This window comes from Myotis davidii, unplaced genomic scaffold, assembly GCF_000327345.1.
Source record: "Myotis davidii unplaced genomic scaffold, ASM32734v1 scaffold1032, whole genome shotgun sequence".
Lineage (NCBI taxonomy): Eukaryota > Metazoa > Chordata > Mammalia > Chiroptera > Vespertilionidae > Myotis > Myotis davidii.
Genome location: NW_006289083.1, coordinates 963126 through 978563, shown reverse-complemented (window position 1 = coordinate 978563; position 15438 = coordinate 963126). Strand labels below are relative to the sequence as shown.

Genomic DNA, 15438 nt, shown 5'->3' with positions numbered 1-15438 from the left:
TACTCTATCTTCCCCACCACCCTGTGGTCCTTCTTTCTTTCTTTATATATTTTTATTGATATCAGAGAGGAAGGGAGAGAGAGAAATAGAAACATCAATGAGGAGAGAGAATCTTTGATTGATCGGCTACCTCCTATACTCCCCACACTGGAGATTGAGCCCACAACCCAGGCTTGTGCCCTGACTGGGAATCAAACCTTGACCTCCTGGTTCACAGGTCAATGCTCAACCACTGAGCCATGCTGGCTGGGCTGTTGTGATATTTTGAGTAAGAAAAAGGTTTGTGTAAATCCAGGTTGTGATTAAATTTGAGTGATAATAATAATAATAATAATATTTATGTTATTTACTATGTGTCTGTTACTGTTCTAAATGCTTTCCATCTCTAAACATATTTAATGCTTATAACCACTCTATTGAGTAGACATTATTATAACCCATAATAATAATCCAGAAGAGCAATTTTGAGCACAGAGAAGTTAAGTAACTTGCCCAGGGTCACACGGTTTAGTAAATGAGGAGCTGTGATATGGCTTCAGAATATGTCCTTAAATTCAAGCTTCATTCATATTAATGGCCTCTTTTAAAAATGATTCCATTAGGAGAAACCAAGATGGTGGCATAGGTAAACACCGGAAATTGCTGCCTCCCACAACAACTTCAAAAATACAACTAAAAGACAAAACTGAAACCATCCAGAACCACAGGAAAGCTGGCTGAGTGGAAATTCTACAACTAGAAGGAAAGAGAAAAGCACACTGAGACTCAGAGGAGGTGCAGAAGTAAAGTGCAGAGGTACGGAGGCGCACATGGAAAAGGTGGGCAACTGAGGACACGGTTGTCTTTTTCAATCTGGGGAGAGTCTCAAGCTCCCTAATGCTCTGAACTCCAGTTCCCGGCAAGTCTCTGGGGACCCAGACTCCTATGAGGAGAAACTGGACTGTCTGGCATTGGACGGAACTTGCGGGTAACTTGCTTTCAGAGGAGGTGCTCACAGCAGTCATTGTTCCTGTGCTGGGACCTTCCTGGTCACAGAGCTGACTGACAGCCATTTCTGTTTGCTCAGCCCCGGTGAGTCCCTGAGACCCCACCTCATCCAATTTGCAGCCTCACCCAACCTGTGTGCAGTGTATTTTGAATATGAATAGCCTGTCCTTGCTCAGGTTAAAAGTTGCCAAACAAGCTGCAGCTAGGTCAGGGAGCCCTAAACCTATCAATAAAAGGCCCACAATGCTCAGGCCACTGGGGAGGCTGAGCCACTGGGCCCTACAGGACACCTAGCACACAAAGCCTCTCTAGCAACACAGGGAAGCAGCCAAAATGCGGAGACAGAGAAACAGGTCACGATTGGCAGAAATAGAGGAAAGCAAACGATTGGATATAGAATTCAAGGCCACGTTTATAAGGTTTTTCAAGAATTTTGTGGAAACCGCCGATAAATTTAATGAGTCTCTCATTAAGTATAATGAGACCATGAAGGACATGAAAAAGGACCAACTAGAAATTAAACATACACTGACTGAAATAAAGAATAATTTACAGAGATCCAACAGAAGACAAGAGGATCCCAAGAAACAAGATAAATACAAAGAAACAAAACATACCCAACCGAAAAAGAAAAAAAAACAAAAGAAATTCCAAAAGTATGAAGATAGTGTACGGAGCCTCTGGGACAACTTCAAGCGTACCAACATCAGAATTATAGGGGTACCAGAAGAAGAGAGAGGGCAAGATATTGAAAACCTATTTGAAGAAATAATGACAGAAAACTTCCCCTACCTGGTGAAAGAAATAGACTTACAAGTCCAGGAAGCACAGAGAACTCCAAACAGAAGGAATCCAAAGAGGACCACATCAAGACACATCATAATTAAAATGCCAAGAGCAAAAGACAAAGAGAGACTCTTAAGAGCAGCGAGAGAAAGAAACTCAGTTACCTACAAGGGAGTACCCATACGACTGTCAGCTGATTTCTCAACAGAAACTTTGCAGGCCAGAAGGGAGTGGCAAGAAATATTAAAAGTGATGAATACCAAGAACCTACAACCAAGATTACTTCATCCAGCAAAGCTATCATTCAGAACTGAAGGTCAGATAAAGAGCTTCACAGTTAAGGAAAAGCTAAAGGAGTTCATCACCACCAAACCAGCATTATATGAAATGCTGAAAGGTATTCTTTTAGAAGAGGAAGAAGAAGAAAAAGATAAAGATGCAAATTATGAACAACAAATACATATCTATCAACAAGTGAATCTAAAAATCAAGTGAATAAAAAATCTGATGAATAGAATAAACTGGTGAATATAATAGAATCAGGGGCATAGAAAGGGAGTGGATTGACAATTCTTGGGGGGAAAGGAGGGTGGGGGTGCAGGAAGAGACTGGACAAAAATCGTACACCTATGGATGAGGACAATGGGAGGGGTAAGGGCAGAGAGTGGGGTGGGAACGAGAGCTATGGGGGAAAAAGAGGAACAACTGTAATAATCTGAACAATAAAGATTTAATTAAAAATTAATAAAAACAAAAATGATTCCATTAAATGAACTGTATATAATAATGACTGAGATGTAAGAAACTGAGAACACTGTGCCTTTTACCTACTGTCCTACAGATTCTTCCTTTTTCACAAAATCAAAAAACATAAATAGTTCTCAAGCCCTATAAAAACCTGTGGCTGAATAATTCACAAGGTAAAGTGAACTGGAATTGAAATCAGCCTTTCTAACTAAAGTCTATGGTTTAAACATGAGATGCAGAGATGATTATTTTATTTAAAAATAGTCCAAAATGTGGTTTTTAGAAAACTTATTTTTTTTCTACTGGACACCAGGTTTACAAGCAATTTTCTTCCAGGACAGAAAACTTGTAAGACTGAATTTTTTATACTTGGGGAACTTAAAAAAATGGATGTATAAAATGTGTATAACAAAAATGTGTATTTCACAGAATTTATTAAAAAGTGACTATTTAATAGCATGGATGGAGCTGGAGAGCATTCTGTTAAGCGAAATAAGTCAGTCAGAGAAACATAAATATCACATGATCTCACTCATTTGTGGATTATAATGAACAACATAAACCGATGAACAAAAACAGATGTAGAGACAGAGAAGCATCAGTCAGATGCTCAAAACTAAGAGGGAAGGTAGGGGAGGGTGGGGGAGAGGGGGAGAGATCAACCAAAGGACTTGTATGCATGCATATAAGCATAAGCGATTGATGTGGACAACAGGGGGGTGAGGGTGAGGGCAGGATTGGGTGGATGAGGGGACATTGGGGGGGATAAGGACACATTTGTAATATCTTAATCAATAAAGGGAAAAATAAAAAAGTGATTTTTTATAATTATGCGACTAATAAATTATTGCTTATCCACATTCTCATCTATTCCTAAATATGAATTTATTGCTTCCACATAATTGAAATCACTATATCTAAAATATGCTTTTTATTTGATATTTTTAGCAACATAAAATGCTTATATAGGCATAATGTTAATTTTAAGGGCTATGCATGATCTGTCATAATACACTCAACTGCTTTTTCATTTTGAGTGCACTTTCTAGTTTTTTCCCCTCTATTTTTCCCTGTATTTTCAGATGTACTTCAGTGAATATCTTGATTTGTTTGACTTTTTTCCTTTTTGATAATATTTCTTAAAGTAAATTCTCAGAGGTATGAATACAAGGTCAAACTATACAAACATTTTCCAAATTACAATCCAAAATACAGGCAGCTTATTTATTTGTTATAGGGTCCATTGACTGTTTAGGTACCAAATAGTTACAAGGAAATAAAGTACAGCATAGGCAATATAGTCAATAATATTGTAATAACTGTGTATGGTGCCAGATGGGCACTAGACTTGTCAGGGGAAATCACTTTGTAAACCACTATGCTGTACACCTGAAACTAATAAAATAACTAGAAGCCTGGTGCACAAATTCATGCATGGGTGGGATCCCTAAATCTGGCCGGTGATCTAGGCCTATGGAGGACCAGCCAGCCAGGGGGAGGGATCCCAGGAGGCTGGCCAGCTGGCAGGAAGGGCCACAGGAAGTTGGCTGTGGGAGTGCACTGACCACCAGGGGTCAGCTCCTGCATTGAGCATCTGCCCCCTGGTGATCAGTGTGCATCATAGCGACTGGTCAACTGGTCATTTGGTTGTAACGGTCACTTAGGCTTTTTTATATATAGATAGTTAATGTCAATTGTAATTGAAAAAGTAAAGTAAAGATGAAAAGACCAAAAAAAAAAGATTTAAGTAAAAGGATCTGTGTTATATTTAAGGTGGATTTCAAACCAAAATTTGTGATGACTTTATAACTGGATCAGTAAGCTTCTGCAAGTTTCACAAAGCAAAGTGGGCAGTATAGATCACTGTTGAAATTATTGATATGAGACCAATATTTGAGAATATATTAGAATTCTTCAAATAAAAATATTTAGTGTTCCAAATATTTATATGGAATTATTTATCCTTCACATTTTTTAAAATGCTCATGATAATCACTAACATCTCAAATTAAAAAGAAAATTTAAAATTAATTTTAAAGATTATTCCTGAGTGGTTAATTCACACTCACACATAATGGTTATCATTTTTGCAGGAAGTAGCATGGTGCTTTGGAAAGCACACAGCTCATGCAGTTGGGGAGGCTTTCTTCCTAATTCTGACGTCCTTGCTCCTTTATTGAACTATCTGGTGCTATTAAGAGGCTGATCTCAGTGCCAGATGTCAGAAATTCAATATTAAACAAAATGGACATGGTTCTGACCCTCATTGAACTTCCATATAGTGGAGGATACAGAAAAAAATAAAAAACTTAGTCATTCCATGGAATGGGGACAATGACAGGGGCAGTAGAGGGCATGTTGAGAGCACTTTGAATATTGAACAAAAACATTTCTGGGGTTAGTGAAGGCTTCTAGGAGCATGTGAATAATGCTATTATGATTAATACGAGGGGCCCAGTGCACGAATTCATGTACCTTGAAAAGAACTGTGGACCCTGAGGCTGCGGTGGGCACAGGGGCAGGTCTTGGCCCATGCTCCATTCCCCCACCTGGCTCCTCCCACCGGGGTCCCCAGTCCCCAGTTCCCTGTCCCCTGTCTGCCGGCAGCCCTGGCTCTGCTGCCACCACTCCCACATGCTGACAGCACCGACCCTGCACTTGCTGACAGTGCGGAGCAATTGAGGCCGGCATCAGCAGCGAGTACAAGCAGGGCCGGTGCCATCAGCGGGTATGAGTGGTGGCTGCTTCCCCAATCTCCCCTCAGGAGCAAGGGAAGGTGGAGAAGCCCTCAGGGCAATCGAGGCCAGCAGCCACCACTTGCATCCACTGATGGTGCCGAGCAATTGGGACTGGCGCTGGGTGCTGGCAGCAGTGCGAGCAGTGGCTCAGGTGCCAGCTGCAGGTACGAGCAGGGCCAGCACCGGCAGTGGGTGCAAGTGGCAGCTCTGATGCCAGCAATGGGTGCGAACAAGGCCTTCACTAACAGCAGGTGCGAGAGTCAGCTGCAGGCCCTGATCACCCCTCAGGAGCAGGGGGGAGGTGAAGAGCTCTGAGGGGCAATTGGGTCTGGAAGCTGCTGCTTGCACCTGCTGACAGTGTTGAGTGATCAGGGCTGGTGCTGAGCGCCGGCAGCGGGTGTGAGCACCGGGCAGGACTGCAGCACATGGGATCAAAGAATTTTCAGTAACCACCAGAGGCTTGTCCCGATGAGAGTGACTGGTGCCTCTCCTTGGTCTGGTGGCCCCACTCTTCTGCTCGACCATCCCACTGTGGCCGACACCTGCCATGTTCCACACTCCTTCACCTGCTGCCGACACTCGCCATGTTCTGCGGGCACCTGGTGGTCAGTGCATGTCACCGTGACCGGTTATTCGGTTGTTCCGCTGTTCGGCCTTTTATTATATAGAATGTGCCAGGCAGTGTGCCAACCACTTTACAGGCATTATTTTACTTTACGTTTACATAGTTTATGAGATGAATATTTCTGTTTCAAATATGAGATGAATTAGTGAGGTTTAACTGTATTAGGTTCACACTAAGAAATGATGGAGATCTGATTCAAACAGGGGATGAGTCCAAAGTCTGAGCACCTGCTGTTGCACTATCACCTGAAAGATGAGTGTTGTCTATATGGGTTAAGAGTTTAGGGAAGGGAGGAAAGAGAGAACATTCTAGGCAGAGAAAAGATCCCGGGTCAAGCTATATAAGCTAGAAAAAAAAAAGCATGATAAGTTCAAGGAACTTTAAGAAGTTTATTATGGAAGTTTCTTTGAATGTGAAGAAGAAAATTACACAAAATGATTCTAGAAGGGGGTTATCAGTCCATGAAAAGACCTTCTAAGCTAAATAGGTAACTTTGAACTTTATTCTGAGGCAGAGTGGAGTTATTAGAGGGTTTTATTAAGGAAACCTGCCATGACTGCCATATGTAAACTCTTGTAGAGGGAACAAAGTCAGAAACAGAGGGAACAGTTAGGAGTGGTAATCTAGATACGAGATAATGGTAGCCAGACTAGAGGCATGACAGTGAGGATGATGCCGGGAGAGATTACTTGAGAATTAAGAGGATTTAGTATTTGGCTTATTTTCTTAAAGGGGTAGAGAGGCTTCACGAATGTAGTTATATTTCTGATATGGAGCTAAAGGATGACACTTTTCATTGCCATGGGGAACAATGGATGATAAGAAAGTTTGTGAAGAAGACTATGAGTTCATTTTTGGACATAAGTTTAGATAGCTTTGGAGATATGTAATACAGTGGGGCCTTGACTTACGAGTGTCCCGACTAATGAGTTTTTTGAGATACGAGCCATCTCTCGGCCGATTTTTTGTTTTAAGTTGCAAGCTAAAATTCGGGTTACGAGCCAGCTTCAGATACCCCACAGCTAGTTGGAGCAGTGAACGTCACAGTGAATGCCACAAGATCAGCCCAGCATCACGTGTCTCACTCGTTCACTTTTTGATTTGACATACGAGTAATTTGAGTTACGAGCTCTGTCACGAAACGAATTAAACTCGTAAGTCAAGGCCCCACTGTATATGATAGGATATATAAATCCACAGTTCAGAGAAAATAAAACAGGGAATTATGTGGTAGGAAAATTATTTGCCCTCTACCCTTCTATATTCTTGGCTGAGACACCCCTATAATAAAAAGACAGACGAACAGGAGAACAACATACAAGTTTAATAACATGTATACCTCCTGTATACATGGGAGATACCCAATAAAACTGAGTAACTCCCCTGGATAAGTGAAGCCATCACCTTAAATACAATCTTTGCCTTCAGTACCATCTTTAGCTAAAGACAAAAGAAGATGTTGGGGGTGGGGAGTCAGTTATGGGACATAACCAGAAAAAGCACAGTACAAGGGTAAAGTTGTTATATAGCGTTAAGTCACTGCTTCCTCCACTGATAAAAAGTTTCTAGAAACTTAGAGTCATCATTCTCTTCCTGGTATAGACAGGAAGGCACACTCTCAAATGATGAAGCATCCTATAAAAGTAAAAGGGTGACTTCTACTGTGTGTGCAGTTTCTTCAAAACAACCAGCTCAAGATAATCCTTATACCAAAGAGATATTTTGGGATGGCAAGATTCTTTTCCCCTCAGCACCAAAATTTGTGGTTTACTTCCCATAATGGTGTGTGTGTGGGATTCAGGTCCATGTAATACACAGAGTGAGAGAAGCACAAGGCCCTGCACAGCACCAGAGGAACAGCAACGTGTGAGACCGGAGCCTGCAATGTGAGTGAAAAGGACCCTGCGATTAGAGGAGGAAATCCCACAAAAGTGCACTGTTGCAGAGAAGGAAATCAATTGAAAAAAAAATATTAAGGGTCAAATGCTGGTAAGAGATGTGAGGCATCGAATGAAAAGTGACATTTATGATTTGGGTGAGAGTAACTTTTATTGAGTGTTGGGGTAGAAATCAGACTCAGACATGAATGGGAGAAAATGTTGCCATTCATTATGGTTAACTTGGTGAAGAAGTTTGGCTGTGATGGGTATAGATAGAATAGCCTAAAGGCAGATGTGGATCAAAGAAAAGGTCTTTTGATTTTGCTTTAAAAGACAGGAGAAATCTGAGCATTTAAATGTGTTAATGGGAATGAGTTGACAGGGAGGGGACAGGTGGAAATTAGGGAATAAAGAGATGATGATATCCTATATAATAAAAGGCCAATATACAAATTGACCGAACAGTGGAACAACCGGTTGTTATGACACATACTGACCACCGGAGGCAGATGCTCAATGCAGGAGCTGCCCCCTGGTGGTCAGTGCGCTCCCATAGTGGGAGCACTGCTCACCCAAAAGCCGGGTTCATGGCTGGCAAGTGCAGTGGTGGTGGCGGGAGCCTCTCCTGCCTCCGCAGCAACGCTAAGGACCCGTCAGGGGTTGTTCACCTGCCGGCTTAGGCCTGCTTCCTGGGCTTAGGCCGGCTTAGGCCCACTATCTCCTTATGTCTCATCCTTTGATTCTAATGTGTAAAATAAGCTGCAAGACTGTCATCCTCCAAGAGCAAAATCTTAATCCGTTGAGATTTTGCTTCCTGGCAGTTGTCATCAGTTTGGCTCAAATAAACTCATAAAAATTCTCTACCTTTCTTACGTCGCTGGCAATGGACATATGGATAGAGCTAAGTATATAAGTCTTCTTGGTGACAGGTTCAGGAAGTGCCTATTTGATGGCTTCTACTTTCCTTGTGAAATGAGAAAGGTCATCTGCTCTGACTGAGGGGGAGTGTATGAGAACAGCTACTGAGATGATCCAGAACAGTCACACATTAGAATCACCTACAGAACTTTTAAACTCTGTATATGAAGATCCACCCTATTTAAGTTAGAATCTTTAAGAGGTGAGGTCCAATAGTTATCATTTTTAAAAGATCTTGAGGTCATTCTATTCTATACTCTTGATTGGAAGCTAGTAAAAGGATTTTTACCTATCTTGACAAAGGACAATAAGAGCTGCCTTGCTCTGTGACCAGAAACAGTTACTTAATATTTCTGTTTCATTTGTCAAATGGGGATAATAGAACCTACCTGGCAAGTTGCTCTATGGAATAGATGAACAAAGGGATAAATCAACTAGCTTAGTCCCTAGAACATGGTAAATTCTGAGTAAATATTGGTTTTGTCCTTTTTATCCAAATAGAAAATAATCTTAGAAATGTGTTTTATTCCTAATACTGGGCTGTCCCATGTACTTAAGACATGAAGATAGCCACATTGACTTCGCTGCAACAAATGGAGCAGATGTTCTGGATGTCCCCGATTCCTTTAGTGCTCTCACAGTAATTTATTTTCAGACTTATACGGAGCAGAGGTGCATATGGCTTGTTTTGATGTTTGGCTCTCTTTTTAATATTCAGACATCTGACAGTATAGATTTCTTTCCAGAAAATATATGTATTTTATCTATAATTCCATTTCATCTTGCTTTTTATCTACACTTCCTTATTCTGAAACTAGTTACATCTTGATACTACAACATTTACTGTCTGAAGCAATGACTTTATAAGGATGACCTTCCATTTTTTGGAAAGGTAAACACAAATCACTTTGGCTTGGCACAAATATGGCATATTTACTCTCTATCATTTCCTCCCTTGTCATAAAACCATTTTCAACAAAGTATTTGTTCTCCAAGCAAATACAGACCTATGCTTAATCTATCTATAAAAGGCTAATATGCAAAGTTTCCCCTGGGGAGTTCGACCAGGAGACTGGGAGTTCAATTGCTCACTATAACATGCGCTGACCACCACAGGGCAGCATGGAATGAAGGAAGGCCTCAGCTGGCAGCTAGAAGTGGGAAAGGAAGGCACCAGCCACTAGCAGAAGGAAGGCCCCAATCAGCCCTGATCGCCTGCCAGGCCAGGGACCCTACCAGTGCACGAATTTTGTGTATTAGACCTCTAGTATTAAATAAAAAGAAACCTGGACAATAATACCAATATATCTGTTAACATTCACTCAGCTCAAACTAATCAAGAATGGTATTAATATAATGCTATTGAAAAAATCACCTGGTATTCTTCTAATATGCTTTAATAATAATATTATATATACATTTCCATAACACTGATGTGCCACATGTTCTTTATCTACCACTTTTATCCACAGAGATTGCTAATGTTTTTTCTTGTCTCAGATGGGTTTACTGTGAAGCAGACTCTGAGATGGAGTTCAGCATGTAGGGCATTTATTAGAGATGGCACTTGAGATCAACGCCTATAGAAGTGAAGGATTGGGTAGAGGGAGAAGTTGAGTGATTATCCAGACTCTGTGGATGCTATGGAGTGCTCTGGAAGTAGGATGGATCTTCAATGTTGTTCCAAGCTGGGGTGAAGGGGATGAACCTTTAGACAAATGAATGCTAACTGTGCGTGGAAAGAGGTGAGCCCTGAACACAGTGGTTTTCTTCAGCTGAGGCAATCCCCAAAGGGAGCTCACAAGGTTGGTCATCTTGCAACACTGTCACCAGTAGGGGGAATGAGTCTTCATTCCTGAAGGGAATATGACAGCATGATCATATTTCTCCTTACAATGTAAGTCTAAAGACATACAAGGTCCTTCAGGATGCCTAGGTAATCAAAGAAAGGTAATGCTGTTCATCATAATTTAATACTATGGTTTTTGATTCATCTTTTAAAATTGCCCCATTCATTGATATAATATTTAGTGAGAAACTACTTTCAACAGTTCTGAACTATACAATTCTTTGGTGTTACAAAGTCAGATAAAGTCTTGATTTCTCAAGATGAGTGATGCTTAGTAAAAGAGGCTTTAAACTCAACATTTCTGAACCCCGCTCTCTATCATTCACTGTGCAAGTCTAGAGTATTGGACAAAACCAACATAGCCTTGGATCCTATGGAATTTATGGAGCACGTAGAGACAGTCATTAAACAAATAGTCATGTAAATAAGTACATGATTATAAACCGTGATAAATGCTATGAAAGAAAGGCAAAATATGCTGTGAGAGGGAATCAGAGGTGAAATTTCTTAAAAATAGCTGAGGGGAATGACTCTCTGAGGAAGTGTCATATAAGATGAGACCTGGAGGTGAACCAGGTGGGGACAAGGGCACTTGAGACAGAAGGGAGAGAATATGTTAAAGCTGAGAAAGAGCTCAGGTTTTCTGTCCTTGCCCCCAAATTATGGCAGGTGTCATCGTGGGCAGGAAGAAGAATGTTGCCAGGTAGATAAGGCTGGAGACTTGGTCTGGGCAAGCTCAGGTCGAGTCTAGAACTCAAGGGCAAGCATGGACTGTTTTTATATGCCAGGTGTCATGCAGAATATGGATTTCAGCATAGATAATGATTGATAGAGGATGTAGAGAGAACACACAGGACAGCATCTAATCAGATGAGGGACGGAGTAATGCTTGAGCAAAGCTTTGAGTATGAGTGTGCTCAGTTGTACCAGTAAGGGGCAGGAGGGGTTCCTAGGGCGAGCTGGTCCTGGGGTCCTATAATTAGTTTTATAAATATAGCAGATGAACCTGGGGTTAAAGAAAGTACAGAGGCTTAGAAGTTGAGGCTGAGGGTTTTTTTCTTTATTTAGAAAACTGTGAACACTAGTAAAGGCTATAAAGCAGAAAAATGACAGTCTAATGAGAGCATGTGGAGTAAAGATTTGAGAGTGATAAGGTTAGTGATACAGATAATAAGTGAAGAAGGCTTATTTTAAGGCATTGGAGCTGAAGAGTAAGGAACACAGCCTAGAAATATTAAATATGAATATATATATATATATATGTATATATATATATATATGTTTTCAATTACCACTTTGATTTAATATTAGAAATCATTGAGCAATTTTGATAGTTGGAAATGACAGTTACCCTCTTTGAGCTCTGAAAAGACAATATAAATTTTGCATAACATTTCTCTTAAGGGCATATTATGAATATTGGCACTGGTATGTGATTAGGAGGTATAATGTAACCTAAGTTTTAATAAAACTGATACATGTTTTAGTATGAGACTAAGTAAAACATTGTAATGCAAGTCTTTTCGTGGAGCAGAGAATTTTGTACTCTGAAGTTAAATTATTGTTAAAGACTTATACATTGCTTAGGATTACCTGTGTTCTTTGTCTCTACTGTAGCTGTTGATATAAAAAGTTTGACCAAAATTTCTTTCTATTTCCTTAATCCTCAGCCAAGGATATGTTTAGAGAGAGGAAGGAAGAGAAAAAAAGAAACACAGAGAGAAAGACATTGATGTGAGAAGCACATCCATCAGTTGCCTCCTGTACACACCCCAACTGGGATCAAACCCACATGCTAGGTATGTGTCCTGACCAGGAATAAAACCTGCAACCTTTTGGTGTATGGATGCCACTCCAATAAACTAAGCCACACAACCAGGGCTTGACCAAGTATTAATAGAGACTATTTTTGTGCTCCAAAATAAATCATTCCAAAGTGAATAAAAAATGGTTGCAGAAACAACTATACTGTAAACCTCTACTGTTTTTGTAATAGGAGCCATGGATTTCAAGAGATATGGGTTAAAATTTTTATCTGTCACTTACTAGCAACAAAATCTTGGGTAAATTACTTAATTTTAAGACTTATCAGTTGGTCAGAACAAGGAAATTACATTTACTTTACATATATTTGACCCAGGTCTAAATGAAGGTTCTATTTAATGATGACTCTAATTGAAATGCCTATATGGGTAAAGGAAAAGTAAATCTACACAAAGTCAACTTAGAGCTGCATTTAAAAAGTTTCATATGGCGCCTGCTATACTATTCGCCTAATTTCTATGAGGTATAGACTTTGTTTTATCTGAAAAGCACTTATCTATACTAATTAAAGGGTAATATGCTAATAGACCAGGGGACCTTCCAGACAACCTTCTGGGGATTAACGGCGGAGCACACGCAGGCCGGGTGGGAAACACCTGCCTCTGCTCTGCCATTGATCCCAGCAGGGTGAGCAGGGCCTCCGAGCCCAGGCCGGGGGGGAAGGGCCTCCCTCTGCTCTGCCATTGATCCCAGAGCCCCAGGGTGGGCAGAGCCTCCCTGTGGGTGGGGATTAATGGGGAGCCCAGGCCTGGTGGGAAGGGCCTCCCTGTGGGTGGGGATCAATGGGGAGCCCAGGCCTGGTGGGAAATGCCTGCCTCTGCTCTGCCATTGATCCCAGAGTCCCAGCAGGGTGGGCAGGGTCTCCCTGTGGGCAGGGATTAATAGCAGAGTCCAGGCCAGATGGGAAACACCTGCCTTTGCTCTGCCATTGATCCCAGAGCCCCAACTGGGTGGCCTGGGCCTCTGTCTGTGCAGCATTGATCACAGAGCCCTGGCAGGGTGGGCAGGCAGACAGGGGAGGCAGTTGGGGGCGAGCAGGCTGGCAGGGGGTGGGAAGTTGGGAATGATCAGGTCGGCGGAGGGGGTGGGAGCAGTTGGGGGCGAGCAGGCGGTGAGCAGTTAGGAGCCAGCAGTCCCGGATTGCGAGAGGGTTGTCTGACTGTTGGTTTAGGCCCGATCCCTAAAGTGGCAGTCAGACGTCCCCCAAGGGGTCCCAGATAAGAGAGGTGCAGACCAGGCTGAGGGACACCACCTCCCCGTGCACGAATTTCATGTATCGGGCCACTAGTCCTATACAATAAAACACTAATATGCAAATCGATCAAACTGTGGAATGACCGGTCATTATGATGCACACTGACCACCAGGGAGCAGCTGCCCCCAGCCTGCAGGCCCCTGACCAGCCAAGGCAGGTGCCAGTAGACACCCCCTCCATTGCCCTGCCAGTTCTCCCACAGATCGGCCCTGATTGCCTGCCAAGCCTAGGGACCCTACCCATGTACAAATTTCATGCACTGAGCCTCTAGTCTTATCTAATAAAGTGGGAATATGCAAATTGACTGGCACTCTGTAACAGTCAAAATGGCTCCACCCACAGCAAAGGCAGAGGTTCCGTAACACAAGATAGCTGCGCCCACAGTCGAGGGCTGAGTTCTCGTAATGAGCCTTAATGAGCAATCAGCAGAGTCCTGAGGCGGCACCCCCCCACCTGGTGGGGTTTAACAGGGGACCTCAGACCATGTCCCTACCCTGGCACCAGTCCAGGGAACCTCAGGCCATGCCCTCCACCTGAGGCCATGCCCTCCATGCCAGGCCGGGAGACCTCAGGCCACACCCCCTGCCCCGGCATCAGGCCCTGGGACCCGAGGCCGCAACCCCTGCCCAACGAGGCTTGACAGGTGACTTCAGGCCATGCCCTCCACCTGTAGGGCTTAATGGAGGACCTCAAGGCACACCCCCACCCTGGCCAGGCTGGGCGACCTGAGGCTATGTCTCCCGCCCCAGTGCTGGGCCGGGGGATCTAAGGCTGCACCCTTCCTACCAGGCAGGGCTTGACAGGGGACCTCAGGCTGTGTCCCCTCGCCCAGGCATGCCCCCTTGGCCCAGGCCAGGGGCCTTCAGACTGCACCACCTGCCCCGGCGCCCGGCGGGGGGACCTGAGTGTGCACTGGGGGACCTGAGGCTGTGCCCCCTGCCTAGTGGGGCTTGACAAGGGCTTTGCCAGCCAGGTCTGGATCTCGCCCAATGGGAGTGGGGCCAGTTGGGTCTGGGTCTCGCGTGATTTTGAGGCGCCACGGGTGTGTGGGGACTTGACTCTGAGTCCCACAGTGCACCCCAGACTCTGACAGGAGGAAAGGTGTCATACACATTTTACTAATTTTCTTTCATCTCTGACACTTTTATTATAGAGAAAGGGCAAATAGCAATATTAAAATATTTTTTAATTAATCCCCTTTTAATGTGCACAGATTTTGTGCAACAGGTCACTAGTTTAGTATAAAGAAGATGAGCATAACTTTACATTTCCCAGTTTGAGATCAATAGAACTGAATTGGTTTTGACTTCCACCAGTTCATGGAGACCTTGGTTTTAATTTAAAAATAGAAGCATATAGAAAAATTGCTTACCATCTATATCATAATCTGGAACCTTTTCAACTGATTGGACATAAGAATATTCATTTATTTTCAAGTCCTGGAACCAACCCATTGGTTTTATTTATATCCTTATAATATGATGAAATGTAGTGATTTTTTTTTCTTATGGGTGATGAGAAAGATTTTCCAAACAAAAGGAATAAGGACTGTCAACCTTACCAGGTTATAAACCAGGGATGGTGAACCTATAACATGCGTGTCAGAGGTGACACGTGAACTCATTTTTTTGGTTGATTTTTCTTTGTTAAATGGCATTTAAATATATAAAATAAACTAGGGGCCCGGTGCATGAAATTCGTGCACTGGGTGTGTGGGGGCGGGGGAGTGTCTCTCAGCCCAGCCTGCCCCCTCTCACATACTGGGAACCCTCAGGCATTGACCCCCATCAATATCCAATTGCAGGATCGGCCCCTTGCCTAGGACTGAC

At 42.8% G+C, this 15438-nt stretch overlaps 1 protein-coding gene across 1 annotated transcript in view; it reads left to right on the top strand.

Annotated features, from left to right (window-relative positions):
• MDGA2 (MAM domain containing glycosylphosphatidylinositol anchor 2) overlaps window positions 1-15438 on the top strand; it is a 939200-nt gene that overhangs the window by 38831 nt on the left and 884931 nt on the right. The gene's annotated exons all lie outside the window — the stretch shown is intronic.